The sequence below is a fragment of the Thalassophryne amazonica genome, chromosome 21 (assembly GCF_902500255.1).
Source record: "Thalassophryne amazonica chromosome 21, fThaAma1.1, whole genome shotgun sequence".
Classification (NCBI taxonomy): domain Eukaryota; kingdom Metazoa; phylum Chordata; class Actinopteri; order Batrachoidiformes; family Batrachoididae; genus Thalassophryne; species Thalassophryne amazonica.
Genome location: NC_047123.1, coordinates 33,253,312 through 33,275,112, shown reverse-complemented (window position 1 = coordinate 33,275,112; position 21,801 = coordinate 33,253,312). Strand labels below are relative to the sequence as shown.

General features: G+C 40.0%; 1 protein-coding gene across 5 annotated transcripts in view; it reads left to right on the top strand.

Annotated features, from left to right (window-relative positions):
* The window catches only part of fam49a (family with sequence similarity 49 member A), a 31,832-nt gene that overhangs the window by 1,714 nt on the left and 8,317 nt on the right, over positions 1-21,801 (top strand). For 3 of the 5 annotated variants that reach the window (XM_034161883.1, XM_034161880.1, XM_034161882.1), the window contains one exon: positions 19,713-19,768. The gene's annotated coding sequence lies outside the window, so the exon portion shown is untranslated. Of the gene's footprint in view, positions 1-6,954; positions 6,994-14,809; positions 14,829-19,712; positions 19,769-21,801 lie in introns of those variants that run through there. The other 2 variants (XM_034161884.1, XM_034161881.1) reach the window with 2 other exon arrangements.

Below are 21,801 nucleotides of genomic sequence, written 5' to 3'. Positions count from 1 at the left end.
TCTGTGATGGTATGGGGGTGTGTTCGTGCCCATGGCATGGGCAGCTTATACATCTGTGATGGCACCATCAATGCTGAAAGGTGCATCCAGGTTTTGGAGCAACACATGCTGCTATTCAAGCAACATCTTTTTCAGGGACGTCCCTGCTTAGGGACGTTCCTTCCCACTGTAGCCAAGTGCTTGCTCACAGGGGGTCGTTTTGACCGTTGGGGTTTTACATAATTATTGTATGGCCTTGCCTTACAATATAAAGCGCCTTGGGGCAACTGTTTGTTGTGATTTGGCGCTATGTAAAAAAAAAAATTGATTGATTGATTTCAGTAAGACAGTGCCAAGCCACATTCTGCACGTGTTACAACAGCGTGGCTGCATAGTAAAAGAGTGCGGGTACTAAAGTGGCCTGCCTGCAGTCCAGACCTGTCGCCTATTGAAAATGTGTGGCACATTATAAAGTGCAAAATACGACAACGGAGACCCCGAACTGTTGAACAACTGAAGTCGTACATCAAGCAAGAATGGGAAAGAATTCCACCTACAAAGCTTCAACAATTAGTGTCCTCAGTTCCCAAACGCTTATTGAGTGTTGTTAGAAGGAAAGGTGATGTAACACAGTGGTAAACATACCACTGTCCCAGCTTTTTTGAAACGTGTTGCAGGCATCCATTTCAAAATTAGCAAATATTTGCACAAAAACAATAAAGTTTGTCAGTTTGAACATTAACTATCTAGTCTTTGGTGTATTCAGTTGAGTACAGGTTGAAGAGGATTTGCAAATCACTGTATTCTGTTTTTATTTACATTTTACACAACGTCCCAACTTCATTGGAATTGGGGTTGTATAGTGTCCCATGTAAATTGGTGCAAACTTGGAAGTTTTTTTTTTTGTTTGTATTCCTGAAACTGACTGCCACTTCTGGTAGGGCACTGTGCACTTCTGGTGTAGGAACAATGATGTTTTCTCAACTGCCTAGCAACCTTGCAGATTATTTTACTTTAAATGGATGAGAATAAGGCTTAGGGTTTGAATGATACTTCTTCATCTGGACCACCACCTTGTGCACTTCTGGGATTCTGGTGCAGTAGCAGAATTCCAAGATGGTCCAGGTCCGCTTCAGAAATATTGCTGTGAAATGTTTGATTGCAGGTGTGTGTTTCAGGCTATGAGGTTACAGTACATATCAAATTTTGGAACATTCCTGTCAGCTTTCCTCATGCAGTGAAAGGACGAAAGACTTGTAAAAAATTAATAAAATGGATTAATGTCACTTGAACTATTTAACAGTTGGCTTGAGGCCCTGTAGTTTCCACATCCTGAGTCTTGTTCATGTTGATTTTACATTGCAGTTTGCGCAATTGCATTAAAAAAAAACATCTGAACATGACAAATACAATGCATTTCCATGATAATTACGTGCAGTTCTAGATTTTACAGTGGCGGGGCTGTACTCTGCATATTAGGTTTGCATTGATTATTTGTAAAACGAGCTTGGAATGATGATGTAGTAAGTCAGTTATGTCACAACTCAAAATAACTTTCATAAGTCTTGCTGCAACTAACAGTTATTCAGACAGATGACGCATTTGTAATGATTTCACAGTTAATCCATCTGTAAAATATCACAGAAATTGGAAAATGTCATTTCAGTTTCCAGTAAACTGCCAACAGTGATTTCCTCAGATTACCATGTTTGATTTCTCTGTGCAACAATTCGTATTCCAAAAATATTAAATTTACACAGATTTAAAAAATCAGAGGAAATTTTACTGTATTAGTTGATTGATCATTTTTGCTCTATTTATTCTGAAAGAATCTTGAAGTGATATTAAAGCGACACTCTTTAAGATATTTCCTCAAATCCTACTGTTCAGCACTATGGCATTGTTTGTTTTATACCAATGCATGCACAAACGAACAAGTTGTATGTGGGTGTGCTGTGGTCGAACAGCTATGCAGGAGTTTCCATTGAACATTTGTAAAATATGAAGCCAGCTTGAGCTTCATATTTCTGCAAATAGTGAGACAAATCTGCTCACTCTTGGTGTATTGAAATGGCACCTGTTGTTAAAGATGTGCTGCAACAGCTGCACGCCTTTATAGCACTGTGTGTGTGTATGTGTTTCTGTGGACGTAGGGGCGTTTGTTGCACTTGGCATGCGAGGCAAGAATTGCAGCATTTCAGGAATGCTGGTAAAGTAATGTAAATTCAACTTATGAGACAATATGTAGAAGAACCTGATCTGTCTAGGAAAAGTTAAATTACTTTACATGATGTAGCATCAGCACGTGCTACAATGTTCACTTTTCCACCATACAGACAAGTAGGGGCAAGCAAGGATTTATATCAGCCAAAAAAAGATGCCATATACTGTAATTTATATAAGCAGCAAGCTATGATTTGCTGAGAAATGACATACTACATGCAAATTCTGATTTATTCTACTTGTCTGTAGAGCCAAATTAGGATGGGATTGTTAAAATTCAGAACAATTTATTTTTCTCATACAAGTGAAGATGATTGATTTTGAGTTATTGATGACCCTTATCAATAATATCAACTCTTTCATCACTTAAAAAATAACAACTATGATGTGACGCCATTGGTCAAGGTCACATCAGAGGTCATAGTCTAAGATGCATTCTTGACCATATCTCAGGAACTACAGAAGATACTGAAACCTGTTTTTCTGCATACAAGTCTTCTTTCCTGGGGCTAACAAAAACAATCAGACCTCTGAGTTCAGTGAAGTTGCATGATACCATCCAATGGAGTTGAAAAATTAGCTGGCGATGGTGACGCACTGCATTCATCTGGATGCCTTGTTCTGTATGGGACTGATGGCAAGTACTGTGAGTTTGGTTGTGTGATTATGGAGCTTGAGATCATGTTGTTCATTGGAATGCATGCAAGTAGTTACATCTACAACAATTTAAGTGAGGCTTGGCCTTTGTTTCACTGTTATGTTCATCATCTTTGTTTTCCCCCTCTTTTTTAATGAAGTTTTCTTTGAATTTTTTTTTTTTTTTTTTTTGTGAGTAATTGATTTGGTAGTAATGGGTTGAAGTAGTAATTGGTTATGGAAGTAATGGGTTCTGCTTCCACCGCTTTGGGTTTAGCAGCAACTACAGAATCCACCTAATCATCTTGTGCTTTAAGATAAAACCCCCTGACTAATCCACTCTTGCTGGATTTTGTGAACCATATAAATGGCTGTGATACTGTGCTGATTTGATGTCGTGCAGCAAATAGGAGAACATTGCAACCACCAGAAGACTGGTTGGGCTGGCCAAAAGTTTCTTGGCAGAGTTTGAATGCAGCTTTTCTGTCTTTGGCTTGAAACTCTGTTTGACCTTCATCCGACAAAGCATTCGCGAGTAGATTGCAGCCTAAAGTGTCGCAGATCAGTTCTGTTTCAGCGTCTGTGTCACAAAAACAGGATATGGCATCTTGCCCCCACAAACACTGTCGCATATTTTTCACATTGTGGTTTTAAATTTGTTCTTCTACAACATTTTGGAGGCACATATGAGGAACACTCGTTATACGGTGGAGATGACTTGAACATTGCTGTGTTGCCATGCACAATAGAAATTTTTGTATAAATATGTAAATCATAGACAGTTTTTGTCAGTGTTTTGCAATTGAAACCTCCAAAAGAGCTAAAGCTAAAATGAACCTGTGCAGTGAGCATAACCTCAATCATAAACCAAAACACCACAACTGCTACAATGCAAATAGCATGGGTATGATCTTAGAGTTTTATGGGGTTTTTTTAAAATCAGTTTTATAGTATTTTTAGTAGTATTCATATTTTCTATCACCTTGTGAAACAGTAATGATATACACATCTCATTGGTATTCTTCACTAATGTGTGAAATATGACCACAGTCATTACAGTAGAAAGCCTCCAACAACTGAAACGTGCTGTTTGCAGCTCTTACTGGGCCAGATAGAGTAAGGCGATATTCACTGAGGAGCTGTTCTCAAACCCGAATGTGAAACCGCTTGTAGCACTGATATTTTATCAGAAGAGTCCAGCTGTGAATCACAGGGTGCTTTGTTTAATGCTGCATTCACATCGGGTGCGACACCAGCGACTGCAGCCACAGGTTGCCATGTAATCCCTATGTAAGGATGCGTTTTGGCGCCAAACCACGCAGCGCGATGCGATGGACGCGAGTGAAGCGATTTTGAGCATTTTGCGCGTTTGTAGCGCGATATTGCGTGGCGTCGCGTTGCCCTCCTCCCCAAGTTGAAAAATCTGAACTTTTTCGTCTCTTCACGCCGCAATGACCAATCAGGGACTGAATATGTAATGACGTGGAGATGTCTGGAGTTTGACTGAAGAAGTGAACATGTCCTGTCTCTGGTAGCAGCCTTTGAGCAGGACTTATGTCTCTTTTGTCCTTTATTTCACAATTATGAGAGAGTTTTTGGAGCGAGCAGCAGCGGGGAGTGGAGTTTCTTTTTATTTTTATATTACGTGCGCGCGCAAGGGTCCATGGAGATTATTTTACTTATTAACTACACAGATGTATAATGGTGACTGGTTTCTAAAGACAATTATGACAGTTTTTTTTTTTTTTTTTTTTTTGGGAAAGAGCGAGGAGCAGCCTCACAGCAAGCCGCGGAGTTTCTTTCTTTTTCTTTTTTACGTGCGCGCGCGAGTGAATCGTCTGTGTGGAGAATATTTTATTAATTAACGACACAGATGTATAATAAAACAAATGGTGACTGGTTTCTAAACACAATTATGACAGAGTTTTTTGGGGGAAGAACGAGCTGCAGCAAGCAGCGGAGTTTCTTTCTTTTTTTTTTATTGATTACATGTGCGCACGTGAACGGGACAGTTGGTCCAAACTGGGTCCCGCAGAGGCGGAAGGATCGCTGAAAGCGGCCGTCATCCAGACACAGCTCCTGCAGCAAATAATGATACTCTCTGTATTGGGAGCTTTCCACAACAACTCGCTCTGTGTGAAAGGTCCGTCATGATGACTTGACGCCGAGCGGAATGGAAGCTCCTCCTATTTGATGACGCACCAAGCGAATTTTCGCAGCGAAAGTCCACCCAAGCAGAGCGACACACTGGGCGAAGGAGGCGCGTCCGTCGCCACGCGACCCCCGCGAATTTGTAGCGTCTGATCGCGCCCGGTGTGAACGCGGCATTACACTGCACGGCAGCACTGACAAGCCTAATTGATGTTTTATCCAACTAGGTGGTGTGTTGCCTTCTTAATTATCCCTGATGAGTACAAATAGGGATGTGCGTATGAGCCCCTCATTTCCTCATGTCTTGGCTCCTATTATCCAGTTCCCCCCTCCTGTTATTAACAGCTAATCATCCAATTTACGGTTGACCACCGGACACCGTAGACTCAGCCAGTAATGCCATCTGGGCTGGAACAGAATACATAACAGACTTCTCACTGACAGCACAGCCTCAGCTGCTCAGCTAACAGTGTACACGTGGGAGTAAGTGCGGAAAAAGTGAGAGAAATGAACTGTAAACACTCCTGTGTAGAGAAAAAAAAGAACCTGTTTACAAGGGTTGACAGTTTAAAATTAATAGCACTTTCAGTTTCATTTGTAGAGCAGGTAGCTCGGTGGATAAGGAGCTGGTCTGCCAATAAGTAGACTTGGGTTCAAATAGAGCTCATGCTACCTCTTTATGTCCTTGGATAAGACACTTGATCTGCATTGTCCCAGTCCACCCAGCTGTATGTGGGTATCAGCTTTACCTGTGTCAGACTGGAGTCCCATCCAGGAAAAGTTGTAGACTCTCACTTGCTTGGTGGAATTTGGAGATGATGATGGTTGGGTTCATGAGATTCACAAAGCATGTTTTAAAGCCACCATAAGTACAAATCAGCTTTATGTGAGCCTGGATGGAATGATGGGTAACGGTTAATGATGTACCCGCAAACGAGCTCAAGGTAAATGTTTATGGAATGTCAACATTCCAGGAAAAGCCCCATGTCCATTGTGTGGACGCTTCATCAGCTGTGGCCTGCATGGAGCCAAAAATTTGGGGGAGCACCGCCAAAAACAAAACAAAACACATGGACAGATTAAGAGTAAAACGAACAAATGATGTGCTCCCCTAGACTAATGTGGTCAGTAAAGAGGCTTCTGCATATGGATTAACCCAATGCTGAATAATGTGCTCGTCCAAAAGATGCACATGATGGGGGCATCAACAGCATTGTGTCCTGTAATTCAATTTGCATTTGGTCTTACCGCTGAATTTGCTGTTATTTAGCTCGTTTTGATTTTTTTTTTTTATTATTTATTTATTTTTTTTATGACGCATTTATTTATATTGGTCGAAAAAAACGTATCTTAAAAAAAAATCAAAGGTTTTGTATTTACCTGTTTCATGATGACTCGCATGTAGGAGGTGGTGACAGAGAAATCTCCTGAAATCAGCCAGAGAGGCAGAGGCATTTTAACTTCGTTTGTAGAGCTACATTACCGCCCTGAGCAGAAATCTAATTAGGCTAATGTGTGACTCCATCAACAGGTAATCTATATTGGATATGATTTAGGATCATTTTAGGTGTACAGTATTTTTTGGATTATAAGTCACACTTTTTGAAAATTGTTTGGCTCATACTTATATTTAAAAACAACTTGTGTATAAGAAATATTGCATTATCATCTGTGGCCACGAGATGGCACCAGCTACACATGTGACAAGCTGCTCCTGTATACTAATCTGATTGAGGTCCCATCTGATCCACACTCTGGAGCAGAAGGTGGCAGTCATGCACCATGAAGCTGGATGCCAGTCACTGTAAAACAAGAAGTTGATCTGAATGAGGAGGACGGGCTAGCTCTAGGAGGGAAAAAAAAGGAAGAGTAATAAAACATGCTCTCAAACTGAAAGACCATGGTCTTAAATAGGGCCGAATAACCTTTGCACTACTCACCATTCCACTTGTTTGCACTTTCTAGGACCGCCATACCCACAACGAGGAGGAAGTCTAGACTAAGGTAAGGGTGACTATCATGTTTTAATAATGTACTGTATAATCAGTTAAAAAGTTTATTTACATTTAGTAAGGTAAATGTGTGCACTTTTAGCTCCGCATTGACATTTTTGTCTCCAGTGGTGACAGTTTATTCCTGAGTTATTGTGCCTCGTACAATAGCATTAAATAGCCAGTTAGCTGTTGCTCGCTAACAAAGTGTTTGCAGGAGCCATTTTTGGACAAATGCGAGTAATGCTCCGGGGTGACATACTATAATCTGGTCGTTGTGACTTGATAACGGGAGCGCTTCCAGTCTTAATATTTGTGAAATGGGCTTGAGTAAGTCCAAGCTTTTAAAACTGCTTTTGGAATTTCAAGTTTAATGCAATTTAATACTTAAGTCACAAGTTTAATGTTAACCGGTTTACCCAAGTATTTTTTTTTTTTTTTTTTAATTGTTGGCTTTGCATGCACCCACCCCCCACCTGCTTTTATTTCCTTTTGAGGAAATGACCTGTGTATAGTGGACCTTGGCAGTTTGGCAATAAAACATTATGCAGATCAAAGTGGCTGCATGAACTTCCTGTTTTACCCCAAACTGCTTGTGTCTGTATCTGTCTGCATGTCTGTGAGAAAGCGTGTTATGACCCTGCACGCACTTCCTACTCACGTTTCACTTTTTATATTCGCTTCCTGTCAGTGAGACGTGTGTGTGTGTGTGTGTGTGTGTGTGTGTGTGTGTTTTCACTGTGCTGTTTGAGTCTATGCTCACACTGGCGACTATTGTGCAGTGTTACTGTGTTCAGATCTTCAACACATCTGTTTACTGGTTTGTTGAAAAGGTCATTTTTGGAAGAATATAAGCTGTTGAGTTTTGGGGGCAAATCTGTTTAAAAAAAATGGGGGGCAAGGACAAAAAAAAAACATCTCAAGAAGGGACATTTTCTTACAACCGTCAACAACATGAGGATTGTTAAGAAAGTTGAGCTTGTCCTGGAACATGTCTTTTTTGGGAGAGGGGGGGCATATTTGGAAAAAGGAACAAAACCAGGAAGAACGATGTTGAAAGATACTGTTTTTATTAATTTTTAAAGCAATTAACATTTTACTGAAAGTTGCATTTTGTGCCTAAACCAGACAGTCAGCCGGATTGTCTTTCTAGCTCTCAAGCTGTCAGATGGATCTAGATCAGGGGTCACCAACTCGCCCCCTGGAGAGCACCTCTGCCCTGCATGTTTTCTGACTCTCTGTGCACCACTTCCTCCCATTTAACTAAATCAGGTGGGTTCAGCCAATCAACATCCAGAAGACAGCAGACTGGACTAATATCAGCGATGGTTGCAGCAGGTGCACATGGAAACCAGGGAAGCTGATCTCCAGGAGCAGCATTGGTGACCCTTGATCTGGATAGACAAATATATTGCAAAACAGATTTTTATGAGAACCTGTTTTCTCAAACGTTGCTGAACATGGTAGATTTAATAAAGTTGTTGGAGGCCAATTTACATAACGTGGTAAAGACACGTAAAAGAAGCAAAAAGCTTTTCAGACAGTTAAGGTACTTTTCATAAAAGTTTAGTGAAGAGATTTATAGTGACTGAAATGTTTCTTTTTTTACATTGACCTTGTTTCACCTTGTGAGGACTCGTGCATGCTGCATCATGTCTCATGATGTCTTCTTTGAAACCTGAGTGGTGCTATAATGGGGTCATTTTTAAAATGCATACCATCTGTGCCTTATTGATTTTTCTGCAAACTGCTCTCAGTGACCTGCCTTCTTACTGTTGCAGTTTACTTATGAGCATCAACACTCAACCCAAAGCATTGTGACGGGGAAATCTGAAAAACCCTAAAAAAATGTGCCACACTACAAATACCGGTTTGGACTTTTTGAAAGAAGAAAAAATGGAAAGTTAACCAGACTGGCCTCCCATTAGACTCTCCAATTCATTCTTTCATTTCCTACCTATGTCAAATAATATATATGTACACACATTTAAAAAAAAAAATTTTTTTTTTTCAAGATGAAATGCTTGAATAAGGATTTGAAAAATTGTTGGTGTGAGTTGTGGTTATTTATTGGTAATATGGACCTGCATGTTGCTTTCGCACATTTCATGCAGATGCCCTTATTGATGAGGCTCCACATTACATAGAGAATAGACATGGATGGTCTTGAAAGGAAAATGTTTTGACCACTTAGCCACCACGCTGCAGCGCTCCCATTGCCATGGATATCAAAATTGTATAGGTTTCCCCTCAGATAACTAATTGCTGCAGAATGTTGCTTGGAGACATTAGTCCAGTTGTGTGTGGGAGAAGGTAGGCAATACTATGGAATCTCCTTGGGTCCTGGACACAAAGACATCCTGCCAAAAATTTTGTGACATTGTATTTCACATCTTTGGTGACCTGTGTCAGGGTTGCAGATGCAATTTTGTTAACATAAATCAATAAAATTTGTGTTCATTTTGTGGTTCCAGTGACCCAAATTTGAAGAAAATCTGACGCGGTCCCATCACAGCTTGAACAATCCTGATGGGGAAGAAAAAAGGTCAACTGTTTTAGAGGCTGAAAAGCAGCTGAAGGTGCTTGGGATTTGCAAACTCACTTTGTTCTACCATTCCACCTGTTGTTCGTCTTTCCACAGCTGGCAGAATGATCTTGACCTTTGACAGAGCGACTCTTTGTGTATCCCACTAGCACAGTCTCTGATCTCAGCAGGTGCAGGGATTCAGAAGTTTGCAGCACTTTTCACACCAACAGTCTGTGAGGGCAGAAATATTAGGAAGCTGTATTCAGATTTTATGTTTCAGTGAGAAGATCAGTGTATTTTATGAAAGAACTTGCTCTCAGCGCTCACCATTCCTTTTTTCTGTGGAAACAATGTGAACTCACTGATATCTGCAAGTCACCGACGTTCACATTACGGTTGAAGATGTTTTGTAGGTGGAGAATGTCACCAAAATATCTGTCTGTAATCTGGTGTTCTGGCAGATGAACTTGAATAGACAGTAAAACCAGTTTGTTGCTGCACCACTGCTCGACCGTTTGATTCATTATCTTTACCCAAAATTCAGGTTGAGGTAATGCAACCCCTGGCAAAAATTATGAAATCACCGGCCTCGGAGGATGTTCATTCAGTTGTTTAATTTTGTAGAAAAAAAGATCACAGACATGACACACAACTAAAGTCATTCCAAATGGCAACTTTCTGGCTTTAAGAAACACTATAAGAAATCAGGAAAAAAAATTGTGGCAGTCAGTAACGGTTACTTTTTTAGACCAAGCAGAGGGGAAAAAAATATGGAATCACTCAATTGAGGAAAAAATTCTGGAATCATGAAAAACAAAAGAACGCTCCGACACATCACTAGCATTTTGTTGCACCACCTCTGGCTTTTATAACAGCTTGCAGTCTCTGAGGCATGGACTTAATGAGTGACAAACAGTACTCTTTATCAATCTGGCTCCAACTTTCTCTGATTGCTGTTGCCAGATCAGCTTTGCAGGTTGGAGCCTTGTCATGGATCATTTTCTTCAACTTCCACCAAAGATTTTCAATTGGATTAACCCTTTGTGTCATTGGCCCTGTGTGTCTTTTTGCAAGGAATGTTTTCACAGTTTTTGCTCTATGGCAAGATGCATTATCATCTTGAAAAATGATTTCATCATCCCCAGACATCCTTTCAATTGATGGGATAAGAAAAGTGTCCAAAATATCAATGTAAACTTGTGCATTTATTGATGATGTAATGACAGCCATCTCCCCAGTGCCTTTACCTGACATGCAGCCCAATATCATCAATGACTGTGGAAATTTACATGTTCTCTCCATGATTGCTTTTCCTTAGCCCATTGTAACCTTGTTTTTTTCTGTTTAGGTGTTAATAGTGGCTTTTGTTTAGCTTTTCTGTATGTAAATCCCATTTCCTTTAGGCGGTTTCTTACAGTTCGGTCACAGATGTTGACTCCAGTTTCCTCCTATTCATTCCTCATTTGTTTTGTTGTGCATTTTCAAATTTTTTGAGACATTGCTTTTAAGTTTTCTGTCTTGATGCTTTGATGTCTTCCTTGGTCTACCAGTATGTTTGCCTTTAACAACCTTCCCATGTTGTTTGTATTTGGTCCAGAGTTTAGACACAGCTGACTGTGAACAACCAAGATCTTTTGCAACATTGTGTGATGATGTACCCTCTTTTAAGAGTTTGCTAATCCTCTCCTTTGTTTCAATTGACATCTCTCGTGTTGGAGCCATGATTCATGTCAGTCCACTTGGTGCAACAGCTCTCCAAGGTGTGATCACTCCTTTTTAGATGCAGACTAACAAGGAGATCTGATTTGATGCAGGTGTTAGTTTTGGGGATGAAAATTTACAGGGTGATTCCATAATTTTTTCCTCAGAATTGAGTGAGTCCATATTTTTTTCCCTCTGCTTGGTCTAAAAAAGTAACCGTTACTGACTGCCACAATTATTTTTCCTGATTTCTTAGTGTTCCTTAAAGCCAGAAAGTTGCCATTTGAAATGACTTTAGTTTTGTGTCATGTCTGTGATCTGCTTCTTTTTTTTTTTTCTACAAAATTAAACAACTGAATGAACATCCTCCGAGGCCGGTGATTCCATAATTATTGCCAGGGGTTGTATTTGCTCGCAATTTTCTGCACAATATATCTCAAAATGTAATAAGTCGGGTTTGACAACAATTTTTTGTAGAGGTTGTCCTTGGCTAGTTAAGAAATTTGGGTATAATTTTTTTTTTTTTTTTTTTTTTTAATATTGCAAGAAAGCGTCCTTCAGGAATTCACCTTATGACATCACAAAGCTCTGTAGTTATCCAATGAAAACACGCCAAGTGTTGGGTTCTGGCTGAGGTGCACACTCTTGTGGTGCCCTCTGGTTTTGGGTTGAACCTTAGATGGTGTCTCTGCTCAGTTAGACTGACCCCACCCAGCAGAAAATGAGCCCGCAGTGTCGGAGAATAACACTCACCAACACAAGTTTCACACAGGCCTCAGCCGCTCTGACATGGTTCCCTTTGTATCTGCAGTGCTGTTGACATGTAGAGTTTGTCAGAACAGAAGTGCCATTGAGCAGAGACGTAAGAGGCATTCCTACGCCTGGACTCCCAATCTGCACAGTAATGACTGGTAGCTGCCAGACGTCGTCCTCCTCCTCTTTTCTGAATACCAGACAGCCTCTTTTACTCTGCTGCAAACTTAGTTTTTTGTTTTGATTACTTTTGCTTCTGCTATTATTCTCTCCCTTCCTCATCAGCATTGAAACTTCTGTTATCTGCTGCCCTGTCCCATGTGCTTCTTAAATCATTAAAAAGTATTATTTGTGTGAGTCTTTAACAGCATCTCTTTTTCTAAACCAGATGTGGATTGGGGTGGGGTGGGTTGAGGGTTAGATAGTGGTGAGTTTGTAATGAACAAGTGTAAAATTCGGCAGCAGGCCCAGCTGGCTGCAGACTGACACAGCCGACAGCTGAACAGAGCCGAGTGCTGCTCTGAGGGGAGACTCAGTAACTCACTGTCACCGACTTCACTGAGTGCTTGGATGTGTGAGCCATGTTAGCTCGGTTTTTGAGGAGACTGTGAGAGGAAGAGCGTCTCAGAAATGAACTTTGAGTCCTTGAAAGGTTGGTAGTTTGTGCCAGTACGTAATATAGACTACAGGAGGAATGTAAGGCTTCTGTTGTGGTAGTGGGCTGCCTTCCTCCAGCATCCCCGCCCCCCCACCCTGTGTCCATATTAGGGCAAAACTCAGCCAACCTCCCCTCGAGCTGAGTGCAACCCCCCAACACGCCCTGCTGTCACATTTGCTCCAGTGACTTAAGCCTGAAGGAGACACACAGACTCGAAGCTAATTCCAGTGTCTGTCAAGTTTGGAAGACCACGAGTCTTGTCAGCGAAACTCCTCTTGCGCCAATTGGTAAAGCGTTCCACAGCGGTAGCACACTATATGAAGATGAACGTGAAGGAAAATGATAATAATTGATGTCTTCAAGGGGAGATAATTGGATTTTTGAAGGTTTTATTTTTTTTTTTTATATAAATCCTGTTTGTAATTGCATACATAAACAGACCTGTTGGGTTGACCAGTTTGCTAATTCAGTATTTCATCACAAACTAGTATGTAGTAGCAACTAATACGGCATTTGAACTTGAACGTGAGCACACCTTACTGTCATTTCCTAGAAATGCCAGTATTGCTCAGGCTGCACTTACCCATAACTCCCTGCGCTCTGTAGTGACGCCATGATATTCACGTGTACTTTTAGTCACATGTTCAGTGTCATTTGGAAAGCATGAACTCGTCAAAGAAAAACTTCAGTTGTGCGAGGAGAGTGATCATGAAGACGGACGTCCACCCACAGCGGCTGCATTATATTCTGACTCAATGTCCCCGCAGTTGCTGCAGTGTCCGTGAGGAACAGTTCAGACAGTGCCGTCTCTTTATCCGCAGACAGATTGTGTTTTTGATTTGGCGTTGCATTTAGCACCTCTCTGCCGCCTTTTGTTGTTGGAGTTGGAAAGCAGAATTTTCATTTACCCACTAATGAAGAAAAATTACATCAAACAATATGTTGTATCAAGATTTTAGGATGTTGAGCAGTATTTTTTTTTAATTTATTTTTTTTAACAGGTATAATTTAACTGTTTGTCGGTCTCCTGTGTGATCATGTGCCAGATCGCATGTTTGAATGATATCACTTCTTAAAAGACAAATTTTGCTCATTTTACTTCCTGTGTTCAACCATATGTATGGGAGTCTAAGATGCACAAGTCACTTGTGTGAAAGGACAAACGAGAACAAGATTCCACACTTTGCATATCAGGTTTAGCCTGGGTGGAGCTTCCCGTTTACTGAAGAGCGAAAAAAGGCTGCAGGGTTTCCTGTTAGATGTATTTTCTTTTCTCCTGCATGTACCTCTGTTCTAAAGCTGATTGTAACGCGTTTTGTTACCCTGGTTGATGAATACGTGTACAGTTTTGAGTTAAGTATAGCAGTGATTATGATGCCAGATATTGTATTTGCAGTTTCATTCCCTCCTGGGTGAATAACACTAATATAAAAATGCTAATCTTGACCTACAGTTAAATCCATGTAGCTGTGCATTCTACTTAATGAGATAAAATAAAATAGACGGTAATGTTCCCACATTTATGTGGATCTGTTGAACCATCTTGTTTGTGGACAGAAGCCAATTTTTTGACCGGTGTAATATTTCATGAATTGTCAAAGTCTTTAATCAAATAAAAATGGTTGCAAAATAATTTTTGCACCACATTTCATGTTTTTATCCTGTGATTACAAAGTCTTTAAGGACTTCTCATTGTATCCCACTGTAGTGTTCCATTAATGAGACATAACTGTTTGGGACGGGGCCCTGTGTCTCTTCAGTACCCGACCTCACTGCGTTTTTGAGAATCTGTCACCCCTTCATCAGTTGTTGCTAGGCAGGCAGGAGGAGAGACGCTTCAAGAGTTGACACACTCAGAACACAATTATTTACTCATGGGAGCACCACAGCCTTCCGGCCCGTTGAACCTTCACTTTGATCTAACCCTTGTTTGAACCCTTCCAGGCTGACTGCTAAAGGCAAATGGCACTGAACCAGATGCGCTTCTCCCTCACATACCCTCTTCCTCACTTGATCCTTTGCCTTTTACTCCACAGTAGAAGAGAACATTTTGTCGTCAAACACACATACACCCACCGCATCGTAAAAGACCGCGTGAGACCAGTTTCTCTAATAATAATGAGACTTGGGCGTGTAGACTGAAAATTTGCTTGACCAACTCCCTTTGTGTGAGACCTGGAGCCTTGTTTGAAGTATATTTTCCAGCCATGTAAGTGATGCTCATTCATATAAATAATTGATTTACAGGTTCAGCCTTGGTTGTGTGAATGTGAACATTTTGTCACACGGTTTGTGGTTGGTGCCCTCCTCTATTTAGCTTTCAGTGAATGTAATTTGAGTGGCAACAGCTGGTTTAACTCAAGATTATTATTAATTATACTGTACTTCTTAAACAATGCAAGAAAGTGAATTGAGTTTAATATGACTTTTGGTGGAACTAGTCAGACAGTGAATGATTTTGAATTTCTTTTACGGTCTTGCGTCAGAATTGGTTATGATCCGTTTCTGTTATGTCTATCATATTTAAAGTGTCTGAAACAAATTGCTAGGGGAGCTACGACCACTACCTTTGCAACCCCCCCCCCGAACTAAACCACACCAACTGTTTTAGGTTCCTTAGATGACCCCAAAACACAATCAGGATGTTTCCCAAAATAAAAACTGGCCTCAAGTCAGTTATCCAAGATGGCTGCCAAAATAGGGTTTTTTCACTAAAACACCTTTACACAACATATAAACAACTTAAATATCACAGATTCAATGGAAAGACCATTGCAGGTCACAGCAAACTCATTTGTGCTTAAACTAAATTCATTCATGGGTTTAAGATTCAAAATTGCATCCAAAATGGCCACCAATAGATCCTTATCATTAAAATACATAGCAGGAACAAACAGTAGACTTAATAATGACAAATTATTGGTGTTTTAGTGAAAAACCCTATTTTGGCAGCCATCTTGGACGCCATCTTGGATAACTGGCTTGAGGCCAGCTTTATTTTTTGTAACATCCTGACTGTTTTGCGGTCATCTAAGGAACCTAAAAAAGTTTGTTTGGTTTAGTCCTGGGGGGGTGCAAAGGTAGTGGTCGTAGTTCCCCTAGTAAATGTACTTTTCATGTTTGGTGTCTCTTGTGAAGATTTATGAGACGCTGCCATCTGTTTCTTTATGTTAGACGCTGCCATCTGTTTCTTTATGTTATGATTCACTTACCAGCAATTAAAACTGCAGTGCTGTAAATCACATTATACCAGTCTTGCATTCATATAACACTTCTATTTATAAGAAACTTTTAAATAGGAAACATCAGATTGCATTATAAAAAAAAATACAATTTGTATTGAAAGAAAACTGTTATATTTTGGGATAGGATCACTTAAGCATTTACATGGGTTTTATGGTGTGTTGGTTTCAAGTGGGAACTTCATTTTCATTTGTGCAGCGACTTCAAACCTTTGGATAGTTCAAATTTGCTTTGGATAATTTTATGTGTGAACTCATTTAGCTGCAGTTAAATTTAGTCAGTGGTTTGGTGCTACTGTTAGTCCTGTAAGCACGCTGTGAAACCTGCCAGATAAGAGGGATTTGTTCGTTTTGACTATTGGGGTCCATTTAACAACATCTGCTTCAGTCGTGTTGTGTAAATGCTGGAGATCGTGGCTGTGGGACATGCATGGTTCCATCATGACACATTTACGTGCCGGGTGTGTTGTGTGCTTGAAGGGTCACTGCACTGCTGCTCCTCAGTAGTCGCAGCAACTTTAGCGCTGCAGCACTTTTCTTGTCAGTAAATAAATAAATTAATATGCACCACTTTTTAAGGCTTTAACACCTTTTTACAAAATTTCCTGATGTATGGAGAAAATCTAAATGGTAAAATGGCACCCACTGCTATTTGCTGCCTGTCTGGTCAACCGCATTTATCCAGCTGCTGCCGGCACAAATCGCACACGGACATGTGCACCGTCTACATTCTTTGTACAGCACAAAACATGATAATATTGAGCTATTATAATGTGGCATGCCTGCAAATTACAGATGAGTCGATAAAAGATCAATGCTGGTCTGTTGTTCTCATGATATAACGAAGCACACCAGCTGTCACATTTGTTGATCTGGACCACATGATCCCAGGAAAGAAAAAAAAATTGGATGTACATTGGAGCACAGTGAAGTTTGTTCTGGCATGTTGGTTTATTCATCCTAGTTAAATGAGCTCCATCGGTGCCTCATCCCTTTAAACAGGTGGGTAACACCGGCTTCGGTGAGGGAAAGTATGAGCATGTATCACTTCTACCTGTGTTCTGAAAACAGGTTATTTCACTGATTAGCTCATCCACCGGCCTGAAGAGTTGAACTCATTACAATCAGGTGGTTTAGTGGGATTTTTATTCACAGAAGGCGGGATTACCCGCCTCTGCCTTTAAGGAAACGCACACTGTCAGCTTGTCATTCACAAGAGTGAAACGAGTGAAATGTGAATCACTTTTAAAGTCCTTTCTCCTCCTTGGTGAAGGGTAAACTGCTTTGAAGTCGGCTCTCCTTTTATTTAATCACACCTCATGTCCTTCAGCTGCAGGGAGGCACTCGCACAAAAAAGGATGGAGGATGCATCTTTTTAAAATGTATTTATTTCTCTGAGATTTCCCTCAAGATTATTTCTGGTGTGGGATTTTTATTTATTTCCATCTTTCATATGTCTGTCACTTTCTCCTCCCACTAGGTTTGGGGACCTTTTCATCAGACGTGACAGCAACTTTTTTCCTCCCCCTTTTTTTATTATATAGCAAAAACCGCTGAACAACACAGCGTGTTTGTTTGTCCTCTGGGCACTCACTCTGTCATGTACATGTGCCACGTGCTTCCCCCGTCTTAACGGATATCTCTGTTACCATGGAAACAGGACTGAGACAAGACCTTACAAGAGGAAGTGCAGTGAATGAGTTTTGATGTTCCCTCACCACTCTCTTATGTAAATGGATGCACCTAAAATGCATTAAAAAAAATCAACATTTTTGAACTTTTTATGCACCTAACTAATCAGTTATTCTTGAAAATAATTGATGGATTAATCAATTATGAAAATAATTGATTGCTGTAGTGTGTGTGTGTGTGTGTGTGTCTGTGTCTGTGTGTCCAAACCTCACTCCTGTGGGCACCCTGTGTGTTAAATTCTGGATCTGCTCCTGGTCACTTGGTGATCTGATGCTACAGTGTTGCTGGAAAATTCCATTTTGGCTCTGGATAGATATTTCCTGACAAACATGTTTATTGTTCCAGGTTTTCACACGCGTCCTTCACTCTGCTGCTGCACCGCCTGCCAGGCTGATTGACAGTTTTACTGGCTGGTTGACCGTGAAGCAGACAGATTTATCTGCTGAGTGTACGGCTCATATCTTCCAGAGTGGTTGGTAAATCTAGATAACTTGATGGATAATTGTAGAGTTAACTTTATTCTGAGTAGACGCTGTAAATGGACATGAGTCAAATTTATCACGTTCAATGTCAATTATCAGGCTAATGGCTTCATGGAATAGGTTAGCATTACAAACACCAACAAACCAGGAACAGACGTATAAAAATGGAGAATTAAACGGAGTACGGAGGAAAAGGGAAGTAGATGAAAGTGTTGCGTGACTAAACAGGAGAGTACAACCCCTGGCAAAAATTCTGGAATCACCGGCCTCGGAGGATGTTCATTCAGTTGTTTAATTTTGTAGAAAAAAAAAGCAGATCAGACATGACACAAAACTAAAGTCATTTCAAATGGCAACTTTCTGGCTTTAAGAAACACTATAAGAAATCAGGAAAAACAAATTGTGGCAGTCAGTAACGGTTACTTTTTTAGACCAAGCAGAGGGGAAAAAAATATGGAATCACTCAATTCTGAGGAAAAAATTATGGAATCATGAAAAACAAAAGACCGCTCCAACACATCACTACTATTTTGTTGCACCACTTCTGGCTTTTATAACCGCTTGCAGTCTCTGAGGCATGGACTTAATGAGTGACAAACAGTACTCTTCATCAATCTGGCTCCAACTTTCTCTGATTGCTGTTGCCAGATCAGCTTTGCAGGTTGGAGCCTTGTCATGGACCATTTTCTTCAACTTCCACCAAAGATTTTCAATTGGATTAAGATCCGGACTATTTGCAGGCCATGACATTGACCCTATGTGTCTTTTTGCAAGGAATGTTTTCACAGTTTTTGCTCTATGGCAAGATGCATTATCATCTTGAAAAATGATTTCATCATCCCCAAACATCCTTTCAATTGATGGGATAAGAAAAGTGTCCAAAATATCAACGTAAACTTGTGCATTTATTGATGATGTAATGACAGCCATCTCCCCAGTGCCTTTACCTGACATGCAGCCCCATATCATCAATGACTGTGGAAATTTACATGTTCTCTTCAGGCAGTCATCTTTATAAATCTCATTGGAACGGCACCAAACAAAAGTTCCAGCATCATCACCTTGCCCAATGCAGATTCGAGATTCATCACTGAATATGACTTTCATCCACAGTCCACGATTGCTTTTCCTTAGCCCATTGTAACCTTGTTTTTTTCTGTTTAGGTGTTAATGATGGCTTTCGTTTAGCTTTTCTGTATGTATTTTTTTTTTTAATAAACAAAATGATTAATAATTGAAGTGAAAGTTGACATACTAATAAACCTGAAATTGTCATTAGTTGCACCCAGTGTTATGGTATGTTTAATTTTCTTGACTCCCTCATGGAGAGGATTTGTGCGGCGTGGTAACCGTTAGTATGTGTAATGCGTCACAGGACATTGAATACTCCAGTGAGCGTGCAACAGATAAGAGGCTTAAATCATCTTTATTTTGGACTCTGCAGACCAAGTATAAGGTTTCACATCTGAATTATTCTGTGTTGGGGAGAGTTTTAGTTGTTATCTCACTGCTTATGTCAGGACAAAAGAGGAAGTTTGCTAATGTAGAAACTTTGTCTGATTCACATAAAGGGCAGGGAGACCCACAAATCCGTTTTTAACAAATGTATGAAAGCTTTTATTTTATTTATATTTTTTCAGTTGAAATTAAAGAGATTTTTTTTGTTTTTCTTTCCAGAGATAAAGAGGAAGCGGATGATCTAGAAGGCAAGCCGGCGTCCTCCACCAGAGAAGGTACATGACACAAAAGCACTTCCTGAGCTTGTTGCATTCCACCTGTTGGATGTTTGTCAGTTGATATGATTCTCTGATGTTTGATGTTCAGGTGTGACTTGTATCTGATAAATTACTATTCATTTTTTGCACATTTCTACTTTTTTTGTTTGTTTGTTTTTTTTTACCAAAGTATTCTCTACAACTTAACAAATCATTTGGTTTGCATGACTTAAACACTTTAAACTGTTAAAAAACCCAGGTAGCAGGAAAAGTAAAGGATTTTTGTGCATTTTTGGTGGGCGGATCATCGAACGTAGAACTTGTTATAATTGTAGGATGGACAAAGAGATGTTTAGAAGAAGAAGACACCAAGGCCTTTTTGGAAAAGCTCATGGCACTAAAAACCTGTTATGGAAATGAAAGTCACTGATGGTGAAGGGGATTATAACAGGCAATCAGCTTTCTCTGAGTAATGCATTCTGATACTTAGTTCTGAAAGAGGAACGCAGCAGATGAGTGAATTCCCAGCGTACTTATTCTTTCCCCATCTGGTTATTAATATTAAAGTGTAAAGCCCACAAAGTCTTACGCGCCAGACGCTGCTTATGGTTTAGTGGATCTCAGGAGAAGTGAAAGTTAAGAGGTAGATTTTTTTTTTTTTTTTTTTTTTTTTTTTTTCTCCTTCTCCATGGCTAATGCGAAAATGTGCCAAATCACTCATTGTTTCAGTTCTGTTCATCCACACTGTGCTTCATATTCTCCTCAACACCTTGTTAGGTTTTCCATTCTGGCATAAAACAGCATGAGTATAGGTGTGGTTTTCATGCTTGTAGTTTTATGCTGGTTTTCTTCTTTTGGGGGTTTGCACAGAAGGTTGAACTTTGAGCTTGGTTTGAAACAACAGTGCAGACTGCAACTTATCCTTTGATACAAAAAGGCATTACAAACTCTGATCACATGCACCAACTGTAATGGACTCACTCCAGCAGGATGTACTGCAGAGTGACATCAACATACCCAGGCTTTGTCTGAGCTAGATCAGCAAATCCTGAAGTTGCAAGCAGAGCTAATTGCCTTCACAGTATTTGGTCAGCGTTTATGCGCATTCTCATAAAAGATGGTGTGATCTCATGATTTGTCATGCTTTTATTCATTTTTTATTATTATTATTATTATTATTATTTTTTTTTACTACTTGTTGATCAGGGGTGTGGGCATGCATTGCACATGAAATCCAGTGTTTAACCACAAAGCAACTAATCCTTGTGTTTATAGAAGCTGTAAAAAGTGACCCCCACCCCCCCAACACACACATACACACCATATATGTCCTGAAAAACTATTTTAATTTATTATTATTTTTTGCTGATTGATTGACTCATTGATTTAATGACTACTACTGTTACTGACTTACAAAGTTGTTCATGGACTGACGCCATCTTATACAGCTGATCTGGTGGAACCTTACGTGCCGGCCCGGGCTTTGTGGTTGCAGGATGCGGGACTTCTCTGTGTCCCAGGGTGAAGAAGTCAGCGGGTCAAAGAGCTTTTTCTCATCGTGCTCCCACCCTGTGGAACGGTCTTCCTGCGACCGTGAGGCAGAGTCCGTGGACATTTTAAAGTCAAGACTTAAACCCATTTTTATTCTTTCTTATGAAAAGTTTTTATTTTTTATCTGTTTTATTGATTTACTTCTGTTTTTAATTATGTATTTGAATTTTTTTATTCATTTTTAATTATTTATTGAATTGTTCTATGTGAGGCACCTTGATATGGCTTTTGTTGTGATTTGGCACATTATAAGATGATTAAATTAATTAAAATTGCTTTTTCGAACACTAAGTGTTAAACTAACACATGCTGGATAGCAGAACCAACAACTTGGCTACAGATAAAAGGTGTCAGATAGTCGAGGAACTCCAGCTCAGCTTCACTGGTCATTTCAGGCTGGGGAAAAAAGTTCATTTTTGTTCATAGACTATCCACACGGCAACAATGGCAGAATGCACGGCAGCCCGTGTGGGTGCATGTTGTTAATAAAGGTGTGTGCT